This window comes from Podarcis liolepis (assembly GCF_965112155.1).
Source record: "Podarcis liolepis genome assembly, chromosome: 9".
Lineage (NCBI taxonomy): Eukaryota > Metazoa > Chordata > Lepidosauria > Squamata > Lacertidae > Podarcis > Podarcis liolepis.
Window position 1 is genome coordinate 30,618,078 of NC_139564.1, and position 18,744 is coordinate 30,636,821.

Below are 18,744 nucleotides of genomic sequence, written 5' to 3' on the forward strand. Positions count from 1 at the left end.
GAAATAGGGAGACTAAAGCCTGAGGTTCAGGGCTACATGCATTCACAGACATGGTTTTCTGTCTGTTTCTGGGAATGGCTCCAACTGATCTCCACCAACAAAGTATTATTTGAAAGCTCATTGTGTAAATACAGTGATACTTATGGAGTTTAATTGAGCAAATGCCGCTCAGAGTCCTCGCTAAGTTCTAAGGTTTCTACATTCCCCGCTCTTTGGCCCTTGGCCCCTCTGTGACACCAGAGCAGCTGTGCCAATGGTAGCCTGGAGGGTTGTGGCACTTTTGGCCACCCTCAGGCTCTCAGGTGTCTCAGAGAGGGCTTGCAAGGTCAGTGCCAGGCAGGTGCCTGCCTTAGGAGTCACTTGCAAGAGTCGCACTCACCCACTGCAACAGCAGAGCAGTTCAAACAAGAGCATCCCAGCTCAGACGAGGCAAACAATGGAGCAGGTATATTTTTAAAAAAGGTTGCTGAGTTCCCAAGGGTCAATTTCTTAATAGCAGCCGTATGTGTGTGCTACCCCTAGTAAATGGTGGGTCTTCATTGTGAGGTGCTTGGTTTGTTTATATATTCTTTATTCTCAAAATAAAACTAGTCAGTCTATATTTGATAAGTGAAACCTATATATAATACTCACAGGTCAGGCAAGAAGTCAGAGGCCTGGGAGAAGAAGGAATACACCAGAGAAGGAGAAAAGAATCTTAGGAGAGGGGTTCAGCAATATAAAGAGCTCACCCATAATAACCAGACTTGAACTAGTTCATATAAAATGGTTATTCAAGGCATTATAACCTTCTCTCTCCCTCCCTCCCTCCCTCCCTCCCACTTTCAGGCATTTGATCCAGCACATGGTTGGCAGAGGGCAAGGGTGGATGACTGAAGCAGGCAGACCCCTGTATTTATTTATTTAAAGCATTTCTGTATTGCCATATCCTAAATTGTCAGGGTGAGATACAATATTAAATCATAAAAAAATTATCTAAAACAATACAGGTAGTCATTAAATTGATTGGCTTATAAAATTAAAATTATATAGCTGCAAAGGGTCTGCCATCCCCTACCTATAAAGTAGGTCCATCAGGCTGCTGGAATACATTAAGCAATTTCTGCTTATACAGCTTTATTTCTTATGTCCATAAGGGAGGGGAGAGTCCAAATAAATCAGAATTACCAAAAAGTTTATTTGGACAGAGAAAAGTCTGTGCTTTCTGCTACATTTTTTTCCGTCAAAATGACTGAAAACTTGAGAAACCATTCAATATTGTTGTCTCAAGCTGCATTTCTCCAGTTTTATCATCACCTTTTAAAATGGAATCTTGAGCAAATAATCATCTTGAGAGATAACAGCAGACAGTATTCTCAGAGTATTTATTTGTTTTGTTTTTCAATTTTCTCCTGTCAGCATCAGGACAGAAGGCTGGGTTGTGGCTTCTGCTATAACAAACCACATCCAGCTATGGGACTAAACCACTTAGACCTGGTGCAGACGGTATGTTTGGAAAGATTGCTTGTATATTTTTCCATGGAGCCAATTAACAGCTGATGTAGGGACTCAGCGGAAGACTGAAGCAGCTGCTTTCATGATTAGCAATCTTGAATTCCAAAGTTTCAGTCACATGTGGAGCTGGTAGAGGCAGCGCGAGCACACTAGGTGGATGAGGAGGAACTGAGCAAATCTGCCATCCACACATTGGGCCAGATTGTGAGACAGGAATTTCCAGTCTAGCCCATGAACACCAATGGGCTTAGTAATCCATCTAAATGACGTTGATCCTGCAAGCACTTCTATAGTGGAAGATTACCCAAACAAAAACAACTCAATATAAATTGTTGAAATTGAAATGATTCTTGTCTTGTTCTGGGAGGAAAAGCTATTTAAGTCAACGGGCCATGTGTTTAAGGTTAGGATGAAAGGATTAATACAAATTTAATTCTTCTATTGAAAATATTATGAATCAAAGCTACCTAAGACATTTGGATGCCCAGTTAATGAATGCCCCCATGCTTTAGATAAGTTCTGATTCTTTATGTGGCAGCTGCGTGTGATATAGATTCTTTTGAAGTTAATAAAAAAAAGAACCCTAGACATTAATATGAAGATAAGGCCATGCCTCCTGAGAGGAGGGAACAAGATCTCATTACTTTTCACTTCTCTGTCAGTCTGATGACAGTTTCACCATATTGATATCTCATATAGGACTAAGCTACAGCTGACCTTCTGGGATTCTCTGACATTTTGTTGTATGGCAAGGCATTCTTTTCAGAGAATACACAGTGCTGAAGAAAAGTGCTGAACCTTAAAAAAAAAACAAAAAAGACTATAAATCCCATGAACATTCCTTTTGCTTCTATCATCAAATTAATTTGGCAAAGGGTCCCCCTTTCATTTTGACTATCTATTTTGTGCCTAATCAGCTGAAATTATTCTTCCCCTTGTCTCACTCACCATTTTTCTTCCTGCTTTGTCATTATTAGGCACAGTTAAAATCCTGAGTCAACCATACTTTAGAGATTATTAGTATATGGTCTATTTTAGCTAGAACTCCCTACTGGTATCATTGCCAAAAAATAGTGAGCTATTTTTTTTTAAAAAAATGAAATTGTTTCTTTGAAACATGATTCTTTCCTTATTAACGAAAACAAGCTGACTAGATCAAATCATTGGAGCGCATTGGGAATGGGTGTGTAGGGTGAACTACAAGAAAATGCATTCCTTAGTGGCTGTCTCTTCCCATATTTGCTTCTCCACTTCATCAGTTTGGTGGGGAAATACTGTTCTCTGTCCCTTAACTTAACTGATGGGAGAGCTGAGTGATGATTGGAGATCATGATGGTATCTACTCTGTGGAGTACTCTTTCAACTGAAAGGCAAAAACAGCTGTGTTTGTCTCTAAGGAGAAAAAGAACCCTCCAAAATCCAGAGTTGAGACCATGGGAGTAACCAGGATTTTTGTTGGGGGGGGGGCAAGCTTTTGTTGGGGGCAGAACCTCAGGTTTGTATTGATTTGAGGGGGCAGCTGCGCCCCTGTTCCCCCCCTCCTTGGCTACGCCCCTGGCTGAAACATAACTAAGCATGTGGGATGCACATTTGCAACCCGCAGCGGCACAACTGCACATGCACGGGTTGCAATTTGGTGCTTCTGTGCATGCGCAAAGTGTGATTTAGCAGTTCTGTGCTTGCATGACCACCAAAACCCAAAAGTAACCAGTTCCGGTACTTCCGGGTTTTGGCGGTCCGCAACCCGAAAAAACTCAACCTGAAGCGTCTGTAGCCCGAGGTATGACTGTACATTAGTATAGTGAGTAGATATAGCATGCATTAGCAGAGCCTAAGAAAAACAAAATTAGGCAAGATGGTGTCTAGCTCAGATGTATTCTATTTTGTATTTTTATGTTGTGAACTACTCTGTGATCTTCAGATGAAGGGCAATATACAATTATTAATTTATATTATTATTAATAATACTAATAATGTTACACAACATGCAGTGATAGTTTCATTGACCTCGCTGCACCTAGAAGACAGTTAATTAAGAGAGTTGCCCTGGAGAAGCAACGGAAAAAGAACATAGCAACACAGAGAGAATAAATTTCCTCTACCCTTTGGCACATACTTAATTCCTTATGCATTAATGAAAATGTAGGGGAAAGATACATGAAGGTAATTTAAATTCTCCTTACGTGATGGAATTTTAAAAATGCAAATTATTGTAGGGGGAGGATGCAACGTCAAACAATGTTAAATTAAAACCAGAATAGTTTGGTCCAAGCCCCAAATAAGTATCAATTACCTGAAATCAATAGAATTTTACAGGGAATAAGATCTTTAAAAAAAAAAGGTAAAAAGAAAAGAAAAAGAGAAGAGAAGCTAATATAGGCCTGTTGGTATCACCACATGGCTCAGAAAAATGTCCAGAAATATTACATTCTCACAATATAGGATATCCAATTAAAGAGCGGGGTGGTTAAAGTTACAGTGTCTGACTAGGGCCTGGGAAACCAGCGTAAAAATAATCACATAGTCATGATGAATACAGGGTGACCTTGGTCCAATCACTGCCTCTCAAACTAATCTAATTCACAGAATTGTAGTGTGGATTGGATGGGGAGGGAGAAGAACCATGTTCGTCATCTTGAGTTCTTTGGAATTAAAGAGGGAAAATAAATGCAATAAATAACTAAAATCATACTCATAATAGATCAATTGATTTAAGTTACTTAAGTCTACCTGCGCTTCAAGACCCCCAAGCCACCCCAGGAGAATAAAGACACAAGGACACAAAATTTAGGTTAATGTTAATGGGCAAAGTTTAGGCCACAACTTTATTGGTTACAGAATGTGAGCGGTATTGGCTTAGCCATTGGCATCAACAGACTATATCTGACTCCTGCCCACCTTGCAGGAAGTCCAGAAGGGTAAACCACCAGTAGGTGGATCCCCGCCAATGTGGATCGACTCACCCCCCCCCCAAGTTCCCGCTGGCGTTATGGCATGGCCTACCCCTTCCCTGAGCTTCGGATGAGATCCACACCCCCGGATTCCTGTAACGAAATACCCTTAAGCATGGAGGGGCAGATGATAGCCATACCTCCCCACCCCCACACATTGCTATTCCAATGCCTAACCACCAAAACTTACAAAGTTGTGACGATTGCTACCAGGTAGGTGAAAACCAAGTGGCTGATGCCAATTTGCCAAGTGGAAAAAGTCTTACCAGGCCCCTCAACGGCGACCAACCATTAGCAAGGCAGTGGGCCTAAAAGAGGGTGGGAGGGCGGGAGGGCGGGAGATCCATGGTGCAAGGCTGAAAAAGGAGCTGCCAAAGTCGTGCTGCAGATTTAAATGGGCCCCAGCCACACCCCCACAGAGCCCTGATTGGCCGCCTGGCAAATGGCGCGACACAGGACACCCTCAGCGGGACGCGGGATGCTATCCTGCACCACACTGAGGTGGGGGTGGGGCCTGGCGGCCTGAACGCAACCTGGTCCCACTCTGAAGCAAAACCAATTTAACAGGTCTACTCAGAGTAGCAATGTTACATTTTGCCAGTTTCTATTCCAACATGTATTTGTTAAAAAAGGGCTGTATTTGTTCCCATCAATTCCTTCGTTCCTTCCCGACAGGCCTCTACAAAATTATTTGTAAATATAAATTATCTGCCATCATGTTTTATTTTTACTACAGCAATGCTATTTTCTTCTGGAACATGTAAACAGGTCATTCAGAGGGGGGAAATGTTGCAAATAGACTGAGTGTTGTGTAGTTAGGAAGGCATCAGAACCTTCCCCAAGCTTTTTTGAATAAACATTCACAAACTTTTTACTGATAACATTTAGATAGATAAATTAAGGATCTGTACAGTTTTGTAACATGCAGAAAGTAACATATGTTGATAAACCAGAGAGAGAAGCTGAGGGAAGTCTGGGGGGGGAGGGGGTTATGTTTTTGGGGAGGGGAGGAAAAAATAGGGGGGATTTAAGGATGATATGGGGGTTTTTAATAAAATGTTATGTTGAAATTATTAATAAAATATTAACAAAGAACCTTACCCAAGCTTTGCATCCCCCTTAATCAGCTGGAATACTAACCCTATTAGGAATAAACCCCACTGAATACAATTGGTATTACTTCTTAATAGACACGGCTAGAGTTGCAAACAGTGCTGCAGCTGTTCAGCAATACTCATAACCCTTCCAAAATAGGAGTGTCACTTAAATGGCTTTAAAGAAGGTAAGATAAATTCATGGAGAGCACAACTACTAGCCATGATACTATGTTATACCTTCACTGTCAGAGACATTACGTCATAGTCTCATTGCCGAGCAACAACGTGGAATAATAGCCCAGCCAACCAGAAGAGTCTCTGAGGTGTACTTGCCTGGAAGCAGAGTCAGCACCCAAAATCAGGTCCAGTCCTAGGGTCCGGCAAACAGCACTCCGTGGGGTCAGATTGTCCAGGGAACCCAATGATCATGGGGTCAAGACAAGCAGGAAGCAGCAAGGTAGGGCCAGGAACTACAAGTATTGTCACCAGCATTTGCCTGCTGCTGGAAGCTCTGCTTAAGAAGGCTGAAGCCAGCTGATTCTCATCAGCACCTTCTCCTCTGAGTCCTTGAAGGCTGATCAGCTGCAGGTAGAGACACTTCACCTTCTCCCCCTTCAGGCTGCTGTTCAGCAGGTGAAACTGACTCTTGGCACATGACACATTATGCTTCTGGATACCAATTGCTGGGATCAGCAACTGGGCAGACTGCTGCTCGCAGGCTACCACAGGCATCTGGTTGGCCACTGTGAGAACAGAACAATGTATATTCGTTATTATGTAGCTGTAGGTTAAACCACAGAGCCTAGGACTTGCCAATCAGAAGGTCGGTGGTTCGAATCCCCACGATGGGGTGAGCTCCCATTGCTTGGTCCCTGCTCTTGCCAACCTAGCAGTTCAAAAGCACATCAAAGTGCAAGTAGATAAATAGGTACCGCTCTGGCAGGAAGGTAAATGACATTTCCATGTGCTGCTCTGGTTCGCCAGAAGCAGCTTAGTCATGCTGGCCACATAACCCGGAAGCTGTACGCCGGTTCCCTCAGCCAATAAAGCAAGATGAGCGCCGCAACCCCAGAGTCGGCCACGACTGGACCTAATGGTCAGGGGTCCCTTTACCCTTTACCTTTATAGGCAGAAATATTTTTTGCTGTGTTGAAAAAAAAATACTTTTCTGCTGCTCCACGCAATCTCTAATAGAAGAAAATTCACCAGCGCAAAATGGTGGGCTTTCTCACCATGGCAGCCAGCTGATGACTATGGTATATTTTTTCCACATACATTATCTGTGTTGTGGAGGAGGGAAATCACATGCATTATATAAATAAGAGGGGATTGGGGAGAGATATTTTTTTTATCAGAAACATGTAAAGAAAGGAAAAGAGGGCCCTATATCACTTCAATTTGTTCTATACTGTCCACAGAAGGGAAGAGAAGGGGAATATGTTTCAGCCAAAACTAACAAACATCCAGCTACCCCTCATTCCACATTCTCTGGTTTTGAGCTTTTCCACTGAAAAGAGCCCCATAAGTCAAGAATGTTAAAATTACCAGGAAGACTGTGCACACACAACTCATCACAAATCCTGGCCTAGCTATAACCACATGTTACAGTGTGCAAGTATGCGTACCAGTTCATCATAATCTTTCAGAACTGGGGGAGGAAGAGGAGGGGGGAATGTCACAAACTGATCTATACATTTGCACACGCAGAGGTACAACAAAAGAAGTTTCTGCGCTATGGCTCCTGTGAGAATTGTGTTTCCTGAGGGTTGTAAAGGCAACACACTTTAAAATGCACTGTCTTAACATTGTTCTCTACTGCCTCCTCCCTCCCTCCCACCTTTCGACTCTCACAGCTACCACATGTGATGGAAAAAGTCCAAGCCAAACACTCTTACCAGAGCATGCTATAAGACAGATGACTAGGCCTCAGGCTTGGCCACTACAATGCTGTTCTATTCTGTATTTATTTTTGTAGTTCAAAGACCTGGCAGCAGCCCATCTGATGCCTGCCACAGGGACTGGTACACTTGTTATTACTGCGGTGAAAATTTCAAGCCTACAGTCAGTGTGTGAGAGAGTGTATATGTGTAAACACACTCACACACTTCAGTAATGTGCCAGCCACCAAGACAGAAAATGTACTAATAGCAAGGGGTTATTTGAATTAAGCCAGCTTCCATTGATGATAGGCTGCCAACTGGTGGACCTTTCGTTAATCACAGCAACCCTGTGAAAGAGGTTTGTTTTCTCCTTATCTTAGGTCACTCAGCAGCCCAGCAATAAGCGATCTTCATAAAGCATTCTTTATTTGTTTCCAAAGGTGACATGCCTTTCCCCCACTTTACTTACAAAAGCAAGTTATCATCACATATCACTATCATTTTCATGTGCTTTCTTTCTTTTTTTAAAGTGATGCTATGCAATGCACTAGATTTTTAAAAAGTCTAATTAGTATTTCATATAATTATTCAGCATAGTGATTTCCCCCCCATACATGTTCAATGTAGTCCATATATTATTTCATTCTCCGAGATAACTGATTTAGCCTAAAGAACATTTTGGATGCAACCCAGAAAAAATGATCAAATATATTAAAGTCTCATTAAAAGAAATCTGAAATAATTGATTTTAATGGGGCTACAGTATATTATGTAACTTCTGTGTTGTGCCCATTGCAATAAACATGAAATTATTACAGAAGAACAAAAGCTACATACGATACGAAAATGTGGCTCAGAAACAGCCATATTTAGCCAAGTTTAGCATCAAAATAAAATTCTGGGAGAGGTGCATTCTCTCACCTTCAGCTACTTCAGCTTTTATTAAAGAGGAATTGACTTGACTCCAGTTTCGTTCAGATATCAAAACGGTCCCAAGATTTGTGGTGTATTTCTTGTATTTCTTTCAAGAAACGTTTGCTAGCGTCAGAGCCAAACTGATTAGGGCTCCAGGCAGCACCAGAAAGATCCATGTCTGTGAGTGAAAGCTCACAGAACAATGCTGCCATGCTGAAAGGGGGGTTGGCTGCTCTACTGAGCTCTGACAGGGCATTGTGGGGGGCAGCCTCAACCATGGTAAAAGTCCATGCTGTACCCGCAGAAAGCACAGGTGGATGAAAGCTACCACCAGTGGTTTCCTTCCCCTAGTATCCAAGGGAAGCACCCCAAATGGAGCATTTCTTGGGTGAGGAATAAGTGGAACTGGTGCAGCCAAGGATCCACTGGATCACAAACTGGCCCAGCTACCAGCAATGGGACTGATCTTTGAGTTTCTGCTGTTCCAGTTTGGAACAAGCAAGACATGGAATGAAACCGTTTTGCCTGCTGTGAAGTACTCCTTGCAACTCCACTGGTCCCAGGTGGAAAGTACGACTGCTCCTTTTGTGCCTTATCCCTTAAGCTACTTTGTATACGATTATACAGACTTCCTTGCCAATTTATTTAATCAAAATATACGGCAACCCAAAGAGAGGTTTCTTCAAAATGAAATGTCTGACTTGTATATTATTAGAATAATAAAAAAAAACCTTCCACTGTATGATATTGGTTTTCTTCTTTTGACTCGGCAGCATTTAATATGCTTACTATCGCTGGATTTCATCTTGCTTTAGAAATCACTTGCTGCCAACCTGCAAAATAAATTTAATTTTGATTTATTTTTCCTCCTAAAAGATGTTTCTATGGATAATCTTGAAATAATAGGAAAAGAACAGTGGGCAGTTTTATGCTGTAAGGTACATTTTTAAAGAACATTTGTATGTTTATATATGGTCATTTACACATACATTTCTGCTCAGGATAAATTAAGAAGTGATTGACATCTTAGTAGTATAAATGTGGTTTTCAAAATGCTCTTCAAATATTAAGAAACGAATTGTATTTTTACTAGCCTTAATGTAACAGAAACAAACATGTTACATATACTTACCCAATAAACTTATTAAATGTTTACTTATTAAATCCAGTCCTGGTGGAAATTATACGCAGAAAGACTATGAATCTGATTGTGATTTCTGTTTTGAAAATAAGCTATCCCCCTTATCTAAAATCTGTCATTTTTTTTGAGACAATGGAAATGTTCATCCTCTCCAGACTGTATACAAATATAGAGGGTTTTTTTTAAAAAAAAATGGGTATCTAATAATTGCGTGTTGAGGTCCCCAATCCACCCCCAAAATAACTCACAACGGACACGTAATTTTTTGTTTAAGATTTTTGGCATGATTTTGGCCACAACTTTATTAAAATACAAACCGTGAGTGGTTGGTTAGGCATTGGTTAAGACTATCTGTCCCCCCGCCTGGGGACAGAACTGACTTTCGGGCACCACCGAAAGACAGTGCGGGGGAAAGCAAGTCGGGAAGAATTGGAGCTGAGACACAGACCCTCAACTCTCACCCGCCTGCTCCCCGAAGGCTTGCCGGCCCTAGTCCCATTCCAGGGATTGGACGAAAAGATGGCAAGCCCCAGGATTCCTTTAACGGAATTCCCTTTCCGCAGCAACCATGGAGGGGCAGGCCCAGCCTATCCTAACCCCTCCTCCACCAGATTTATAACCAATGCCTAACCACAACCTTACAAGTTGTGACGATTTGCTACGCAGTAGGCAAAAACCACCCAGCCGGCCAATTTGCCAGGTGGAAAAATTCCTACCAGGCCCCTGCTCAAAGGCAGACGACCCCATGACAGGCATAGCAAGGTCAACGCAACAACCCCTTATTCTAGGGCGGGTGGGCGGGTGATCCGTTGCACGCAGCAAAAGAGAAAGTACAAGGCTGCGTGCAGAGTATTTAAACCTTTTACCCCTCCCACCAAGATTGCAACATAACTTTTTCCCCAGCAACTCGGCAATCCAATCAATGCCCCCTGGCCATCTTGGAGAACCTACCCAGCAACAAAGGGGGTGGCTCAGTAGACCCCACCGCAACACGTGCTCTCCCTGAAGGAGAACACGCTCTATCAAAAAATAAACAGATCAATATTCATTCTTTGTTCAATGGGATTTAATCCCAAAAAAGTATTTATAGGTTTATGACATAGGTCTAAAAATGGATTGCATCTGTATGTTGCAAAGGAAAATTTCCCTCCAATGCAAAAAAAAAAAAAATCTTCAAAGGAGCATTTTTCAGCAGGATCTGAGCAGGGGAGGAAAGTTAAGCTTTTCTTCCCTACCTGCTGTGATCCCAGTTTTTATCAGACACACAATCAGCTGCTATTTCCAGTATTTAAAATATGTCTATTCAATATATATATATATATAAATACATTTAACATCATATCTGGTTTGCTCAAGAATGTAAAAAGAAAAGTGCCATAAGACATTTCCAATTATATTCTAACCATTACCTCTTTCTATGAGACATCAACTGGCTGTGCTGGCCCAGATTACTGACAAGTAATCTGGTTAACAAAGGAACCATCAGCTGGATACAACAATGCTCATCCCTACTTCCTGTGAAGCTTCGTTCTGGAAATCCAAGTTAAATAGAAGGGTAAAGGTTTTTTTATTTAGGAACATAAGGCAAGCTATACTGGATTATGCCACAATACCATCTAGCCCACCTCTCTTTTCTCCCTGTGGCCAACCAGATGTCTATGGGAAACCCACAAAGAGAAACCAAGAATGACAGTGTTCTTCCCATTTGTGATTACAGTGGTACCTCGGGTTACATACGCTTCAGGTTACAGACTCCGCTAACCCAGAAATAGTGCTTCAGGTTAAGAACTTTGCTTCAACATGAGAACAGAAATCGTGCTCCAGCAGTGCGGTGGCAGCAGGAGGCCCCATTAGCTAAGGTGGTACTTCAGGTTAATAACAGTTTCAGGTTAAGAACGGACCTCCGGAACGAATTAAGTACTTAACCCAAGGTACCACTGTACCAGCAACTGATATGCAGTGACATACTCCAAAAGTGGGGATAAAAAACTTAGCCATTGTGGCTAATAGCGATTGAAAGCTTTATCCTCCATGAATTTGTCGAATCCTTATTTAAACTCAACCAACTTGGTGGTCATCACTACATCTTCTGGGAGTGTATTCCACAGCTTAACTATGTATACCGTGAAGAACTGCTTTCTTTTGTCTGTTCAGCTTCTTCAGATGGCTCTGGATTTCTGGTATTACAAGAGAGGGACAAGTCCATGCTTGTTGTTGTTTAGTCGTTTAGTCGTGTCCGACTCTTCGTGACCCCATGGACCATGCTTAGCAGATGATATAATTGAAATAAAAATCAGAAGTGGAATTATCAGCTAATTATTACTGATTTTCCCCATTGTTGCTTTTCTTTCCCTTTTGTTCCTTTCTTTCCCAGCCTTTAAAAGTTTTCTGCAAATTAAAGGTGTATTTATGGTACATTCATAGTACTTGTGGTAACTGGTGGGGTGCGTGTCTTTTTCAGAACAAAGCCACATTATGGTAGACTGAGCAGGATCCATGCAGAGTTATTAAAAGAAAGATGGGAGGTGGGACGTGGGGGTGAGAGAACATTCACTTTGCTTGAACAATATTTTGTGACATCATGTGAAATTCATACAGAAAACAAAGCACAAATTAGCAGCTCATAAGCATCTGTGAATCCACACAAGGTATGAAAAACATATGCATTAAAAAAAAAGTGAATCAAATAGATGTGTGGCTCTACACCTGGTTGAAAATTCATAACTAAAGAATAATGAGTGGCTTGATATAATATCCAGTAAATTTCAGTGGGTTCCAGTATATATTACATGCAGAACTCTTTCCTCAAGGCCAGAAAAAGGAAACATACTCCTAAAATTTGCAAATGGCAAAATAATAGGGAAGTCTGTAAAAAAGCTTCAAATAGGACAAGCTTCAAATAGGAAGAACAATGTAAGAAAAATAATTGTACAGTGGTGCCCCGCAAGACGAATGCCTTGCAAGACGAAAAACTCGCTAAACGAAAGGGTTTTTCGGTTTTTGCGTTGCTTCGCTAGACGAATTTCCCTATGGGCTTGCTTCTCAAGATGAAAACGTCTTGCGAGTTTGTTCGCTTTTTTCTTAAAGCCGCTTGAAGAGGCGCAGTTGCGACGGACCGTGCTTCGCAAGACGCAAAACATCGCAAGACGAAAAGACTCACGGAACGAATTAATTTCGTCTTGCGAGGCACCACTGTATGTTGAAAAAAGTATTTCCATTTAAGCTATATTAATTAATTTCACTGGATGACCCTAATTGTTGAAATTTTCTTTATTCACTCTGAAAATATAATTCATACTTTTATTTAAATCTCTCTTTTTCTCCCCACCCCTCTCTAGTATGGTCCCATTAAGTTTAGTTTGACTTACTCCATTGTGCATAGGATTGCAGTTTGGTCATTCAAACTCTTACTATGCTTAATTTTGTAAACCTCTAACACATGTGCAGACAGAGAGAAAACGCTCCAACTCCAGTGCCCAAGCCCTGCTGGAAGAGGTTATCTTACCAGGGCCCAAAGGCTTCTGGCTCAGACTGCAACCCCATTACTATGGAGGAAATAAGATGAGGTTAAATTATAAATCGGACTTGAGGATATTTATAGAAAATTGTTTCCCTATTGTGATGGGATGATTAGCTGCTTGTGCGTAAAATAGTGCTCCCTCAGAGTTTGTGCGGCTCCACAAACCTCTGTGTGTGACAGAGCTCCTCAAACATGTCTGCTCTAATCACTCGTAGCGTCTGACAGTGGCTGTCTGCGGAAGCGCTTCCAGCATAGAAGCTCCTTAACGGAAACGCGTCTCCTGGACTCACGACGTGGCAGCTTCCGGCGAAGCATGGGTCTCCCTATGGGAGCTTCTGACACCTCCCCGCTGTTCTCGCTGGACGTGTCCCTCATCCCTCCCTCTTCCCTGCTAGTTCCTGCTTTGGCTGCTGCGTCTCTCTCAGCATTCATGAGATCCTCCTCCAGAGTACCCTCTCTCCCCCTGCTGGTCCCTGCTTTAGCTGCTGACTCCCTCCCAGCCTCTGTGAGTACTTCCACCTCCCCTTCCTCCGATGTCAGTTCCCTGACACCTATATTTGTTTGGATCTTGTGAGAATTGCTGGCATCCATCCGAAGAAGTAATGGAGCAAAACAAGCAACAGTTGGAACAGTGAGTTGCTAGAACAGAAGGTGTATCCCTGTGCAGTTATTTTACTGTGACCCCAAGATTTTAAAAAATGCCAGTTCAGACCCCACAACAGTCATACCCAGAAATAAATGTGTCTTATTTTCTCCTTATTTTTAATTGAATTCTATGGCCTATTTTGTTGCCCATTCACACAGTTAGGATGAGAAAGCTTTATGGTGCTATTCACTGTCTGCTTGGAATATAAGCATCCAGAATAATTAGGTGTCATATGCAAACCCGTAACTCCTAATTATGAATAAATATTATTAAATTATACCAAGACTCTGAACAGAAAGTGCCTCAATGAAAATTGTATGCAGGGCGGGATGAGGGGGACAGTGAGATAGCAAAATTTAAATTTAGGACATTTAGGAAACTGGTACCAAAAGCTGAAACTTAAGAGATAGACAAAATGTACATGGCTACTGAAGATTAATTTAACACTGTCTGAAGACTGAAATCTGGCTAAACTAGGACATAAATGTAAAACAGAGTGTTGTTTTTGGCTCCTCTGTTTGCTCTTAATAATCCCATTCTACTCACCCAAAGACTCATCTAGACTTTGGTTTATATTCCCAATGGTCTGACACTGACTGAATTCACATAGTAAGAGACTTACCTAGCCATAAATATTTTAGCTGTTGTTCTGTTCAGTCTCAAACTAAAATGACTTGGAAAGGTAGGATTTGGATAGGGAAAAGGTTGACAAGAAGTAGAGAAAGTGGCAATGCTTCCTCGTTGGGTGGGCCTCTCCTTCTCGTGCAATCCTTTCATGCTAGATAAGGCCTGCTGTCTTTGGATGAAAAGCAGGGACAGGCCAGTTGCATCTATTAAAGATTGTTAAGATGGTCTCTTAGATCAACTGAGGCTTATTAAGTCTGGTAGCATGGCCAGAACCACAGCTACAGCTATTCTATCTTGCTTTAATTAAGAAAACATATGCAGTTTTTCACATCATCATCATTCAGGGTAGATGTCCAAAAGTTTTCAAATGAAGGTTTGGTTGGAAAGGTCTTAAAAATATATATATACATGCTTTAAAAATCAACTTGACCCAAAATGTATGAATAGGTGAAGAGAGCAAAGGCAAACATAGTTGCACGCCTACCTCCTAGTAGTGTGAGATTCCAGCGGTTCCAGGCACTTTTCCAGGGTTCGTGTTTCCTTTGGGAATGAGGCACAGTGGAGGCTGCAGTGTCTTGACTCAATGGTCAGCCAAGTTCACAGCTGGCTTCTGCTATATGATCAGAAAGGATGGTGAAGGGGGAGGCGTCCACAGACAGACTGACAAGAGATATGCAGAAGTTTGAGTTGTTAAAAGCAGGGCTTTTGTTTAGCCGGAACTCACTGTAACTCAGTTTTGGCCCTCTCGGGTGGACACCATTGCCATTCTATAAGAAGAAGGGAGGTGTTCATGGTGAGTTCTGGCACCTCTTTTTCTAGAAAAATAGCACTACAGTCATACCTTGGGTTGAATGTGCTTCAGGGTAAGTGCTTTTGGGTTGCACTCCGCGGCAACCCGGAAGTAACAGAGTGTGTTACTTCTGTGTTTCGCCGCTCGCGCATGCACAGACACTCAAAATTACGCCACGCGCATGTGTGGAAGCGGCAAAACGCGACCCGCACACGTACAGATGCACTGTCGTGTCTTATGTTCCATTCAGGATGCGAAAGGGGCTCCGGAACGGATGCCGTTCGCATCCCGAGATACCACTGTAATTAAAAGTTACCATGTTGCAGCATGGTGCCTCATTTTGAGATTACCAACATTACTAATACCTTTGCCTTAAAATAAATATATATCTTATTACATCCTCTCAGTATCCATAATATTTTAGGCACAAATAAAAGAGAAAGAAACCCATATTGTTTCTGGTGGCAACCTTCCAAAATGTGTCATCTTTTCATAACCTGACATGAAATGCAAGCATATAATAGTATTTTGTTACATATTTTTCAGACATATGACTAAGGGTGGGGCTTCTATTGATTTAGCCTATGGCTGGTATTTCATTAAGTGTTATAACAGCATAACAAGATTCTCACGTTTATTCAAAATTAACCTGTGGCTAGCACCAATTTAATACATTATAAAAGCAAAACATATTGTGCCTGTAGATAAAGCTTTATGATATTTGTGAGCTAAAGTCCCTATCAGATTTTAAATGACAAATTCTGCATATTCTCAATAAAATATCTATTGCCTCCACCAAATGCATTTTTCACTTTGGCAAAACCTTTGTATTTTTAGATCATCTTGACTGAAATGGAAAACTATGATATAGTCAAGAAGCAAGCAATTCATGTGAGGTCTTCTAGGTAATTTTCCTGTGGTTTTCCTCTGAATGTTACAATAAATCATAGTTCTAATAAAAAAGCATTGAATATGCATTTGCAGATGGGAAAAAGACTATGCACAATAGAACAAGTCTTTGTGTGTACACATGTGCTCTATGTACAAGTTTGTAAGAATAAAACAAGACTGTATGTAACCTTTGGTAGTAAAAGCCAACCCTTATGTGGTTCAATATCTCAAGGACCACCTTTGTCAAATGAATAAATCTGGGCACAGAGGCAGATTTAGGGGAGCACAACTGGTTCGGTTGCACTGGGTGCAGAACCTCAAAGATGATGTACAACTGTGATGTAGAATGGAAGGCAAGAGGTGGGCACATTGAATTTTTGTGTTGCATAGGGCACTACTGAAATTTGAGACCCCAAAGTCTGCCACTGCTGACGTGGTGGATGCCAGTGGTGCTGTGGTCTAAACCACTGGGCCTCTTGGGCTTGCTGATCAGAAAGTTGGCAGTTCAATGGGGTGAGCCCCCATCACTCTGTCCTAGCTTCTGCCAACCTAGATATTTGAAAGCACACCAGTGCAAGTAAATAAATAGGTACCGCTGTGTCAGGAAGTTAAACGGAATTTTCGTGTGCTCTGGCTTCCATCACAGTGTTCTGTTGCACCAGAAGTGGTTTAGTCATACTGGCCACATGACCCAGAAGGCTCTCTGTGGACAAATGCTGGCTCCCCCGGCCTGAAAAGCAAGATGAGCCCATAGTTGCCTTTGACTGGACTTAACCATCCAGCGGTCCTTTTACTTTACCTGCCACTGCTGGGCACTGTGTTCATCATCCGAAGCCCTTTTCCATGGGCTCTTTCCATATGAGCCAATGCCTAGGGACTGTGGTGGCTTCAGCCCCAGCAATAAAATATTTGAGAGGGCTAGGCCTCCACAAAGTTGATGGGCATTCCCATTCAAATGGGCTGTGTGCACTGCATCATGTGATTGATTATGCGGGGTGGGGCTTACCTGGGCCCCTACAAAATTTTATTCAAGTTGACACACCTGGCTCTTTCCAATGGAGGTGCAGTGAGTGCCGAACCAAGCCCACGATGTGGATGTGCACCCACATCCATGATGTGGATAAAAATTGAATTACTTGGGTCTGCCTGCCTTTGACCCTGCTCCAGCTACTGTTGGCCTCCCTGCTTCTGCCCTAAAAAGGTAAAGGTACCCCTGCCCATATGGGCCAGTCGTGTCCGACTCTAGGGTTGTGTGCTCATCTCGCTTAAGAGGCCAGGAGCCGGCGCCGTCCGAAGACACTTCCAGGTCACGTGGCCAGCGTGACGAAACTGCTCTGGCGAGCCAGCACCAGCACAGCGCACGGAAACGCCGTTTACCTTCCCTCTATAAAGCGGTACCTATTTATCTACTTGCACTTAAGGGTGCTTTCAAACTGCTAGGTGGGCAGGAGCTGGGACCGAACGACGGGAGCTCACCCCACTGCGGGGATTCGAACCGCCGACCTTACGATCAGCAAGTCCTAGGCACTGAGGTTTTACCCACAGCACCACCTGCTTCTGCCCTACCAGTCCCACTAAACGCTAGTCACCACAGCCTCAGCATGTGAGAGCCACTCATGGGGTGGGGGAAACTTAGTTGTATTTTCTTCTAGAAAATTGTGCCAAAATGTCTGGCAAGGGGGAAAAAGGAATAGTGAACAGAAAGCCATGGGCTTTTTTTCATTGTTTAAATGGAACATTTATGATATTGGGTCAGCTGACTCGATCCTTTTAAATCTGTCCTTTTGCTCTCTGATGTTTATTACCCTAATCCTCTATCAGCTTTTTATCTTCTATTCTTTTCTATTTGTGATAATTTCTGCAATGATCATCTAAATTTTACTTTAATTTCAGTTCTACTTTTTTTTTAAAGAGCAAAACAAATGCACTCTTCATTGAGATAAGTCCCCCCCGCCCCCAGTCCATGTGATCACTCATTGCTATAGAGTTTTATGCTGGAATGCAGGCCAATTCTTCAAACAATGATTTTTTCCCTCCACCTACCTTGAGTTCTCAAAGAAAGCTTACTATTCCATAAATTTACCTAAATCCATTATTAATAGCGAACATCTGGTTAAAAATTGAGTTAACATCCTTTGAAAAGGTTTGGAGATGTGTATTGTTTAGCATTACATTATGGGTTTAAAATTATACCAAATGAAACTGCATGAACTAATTTTTAAAACTATCTCTTACTTTTTTTCAGTATAATGTGACCAAACTTTTTTTAAAGATAAAATAAATTGCAAACAAATGATAATTACTAAGCAAATAATAGTTACAATATTTTGATGCAATATATGTCCTGGTGCATGCAATCATTATTACCATTAATTAAAAACGTATGTGGCATATATGAGATATAGTGGACATTCACTAAATCAGGCCCCTATCGCAACATGGGGCAAAATTATCATACTGAATGTATATATCTGTATTTTAAAAACCCACTTTTATCTTAGCTCCTAAGAACAATCCATCAGAAATGCTTTGCTCTTTTAATTTAGGAATACTGCCACAGCAATAGTAGATAGGTACTCTCTCAGACCCAATGCTTATTGGAAGTGCATTTAGACAGGAATGCACCTAGTCCATTTGCACCTACCCACCCAGATAATGATTCACTCTCTGGTTTCTACCATCAGCTAGAGAACCTACTGGGAGGCTACACTCCTTGTATCTAAGGAAGAAAATCATGGCAAGACACAGACAAATCTGGTCCCATTCATCAGCCAGATAAGGAACAGCTGAAG

General features: G+C 41.9%; 1 long non-coding RNA gene across 2 annotated transcripts in view; it reads left to right on the forward strand.

The window, feature by feature from the left end:
• Positions 1–5,770: 5,770 nt before the first annotated feature.
• LOC310686569 overlaps positions 5,771–18,744 on the forward strand; it is a 62,762-nt gene continuing 49,788 nt past the window's right edge. For both annotated transcript variants that reach the window (XR_014515995.1, XR_014515996.1), the window contains exon 1: positions 5,771–5,999. This is a non-coding gene — a long non-coding RNA (uncharacterized lncRNA). The remainder of the gene's footprint in view (positions 6,000–18,744) is intronic.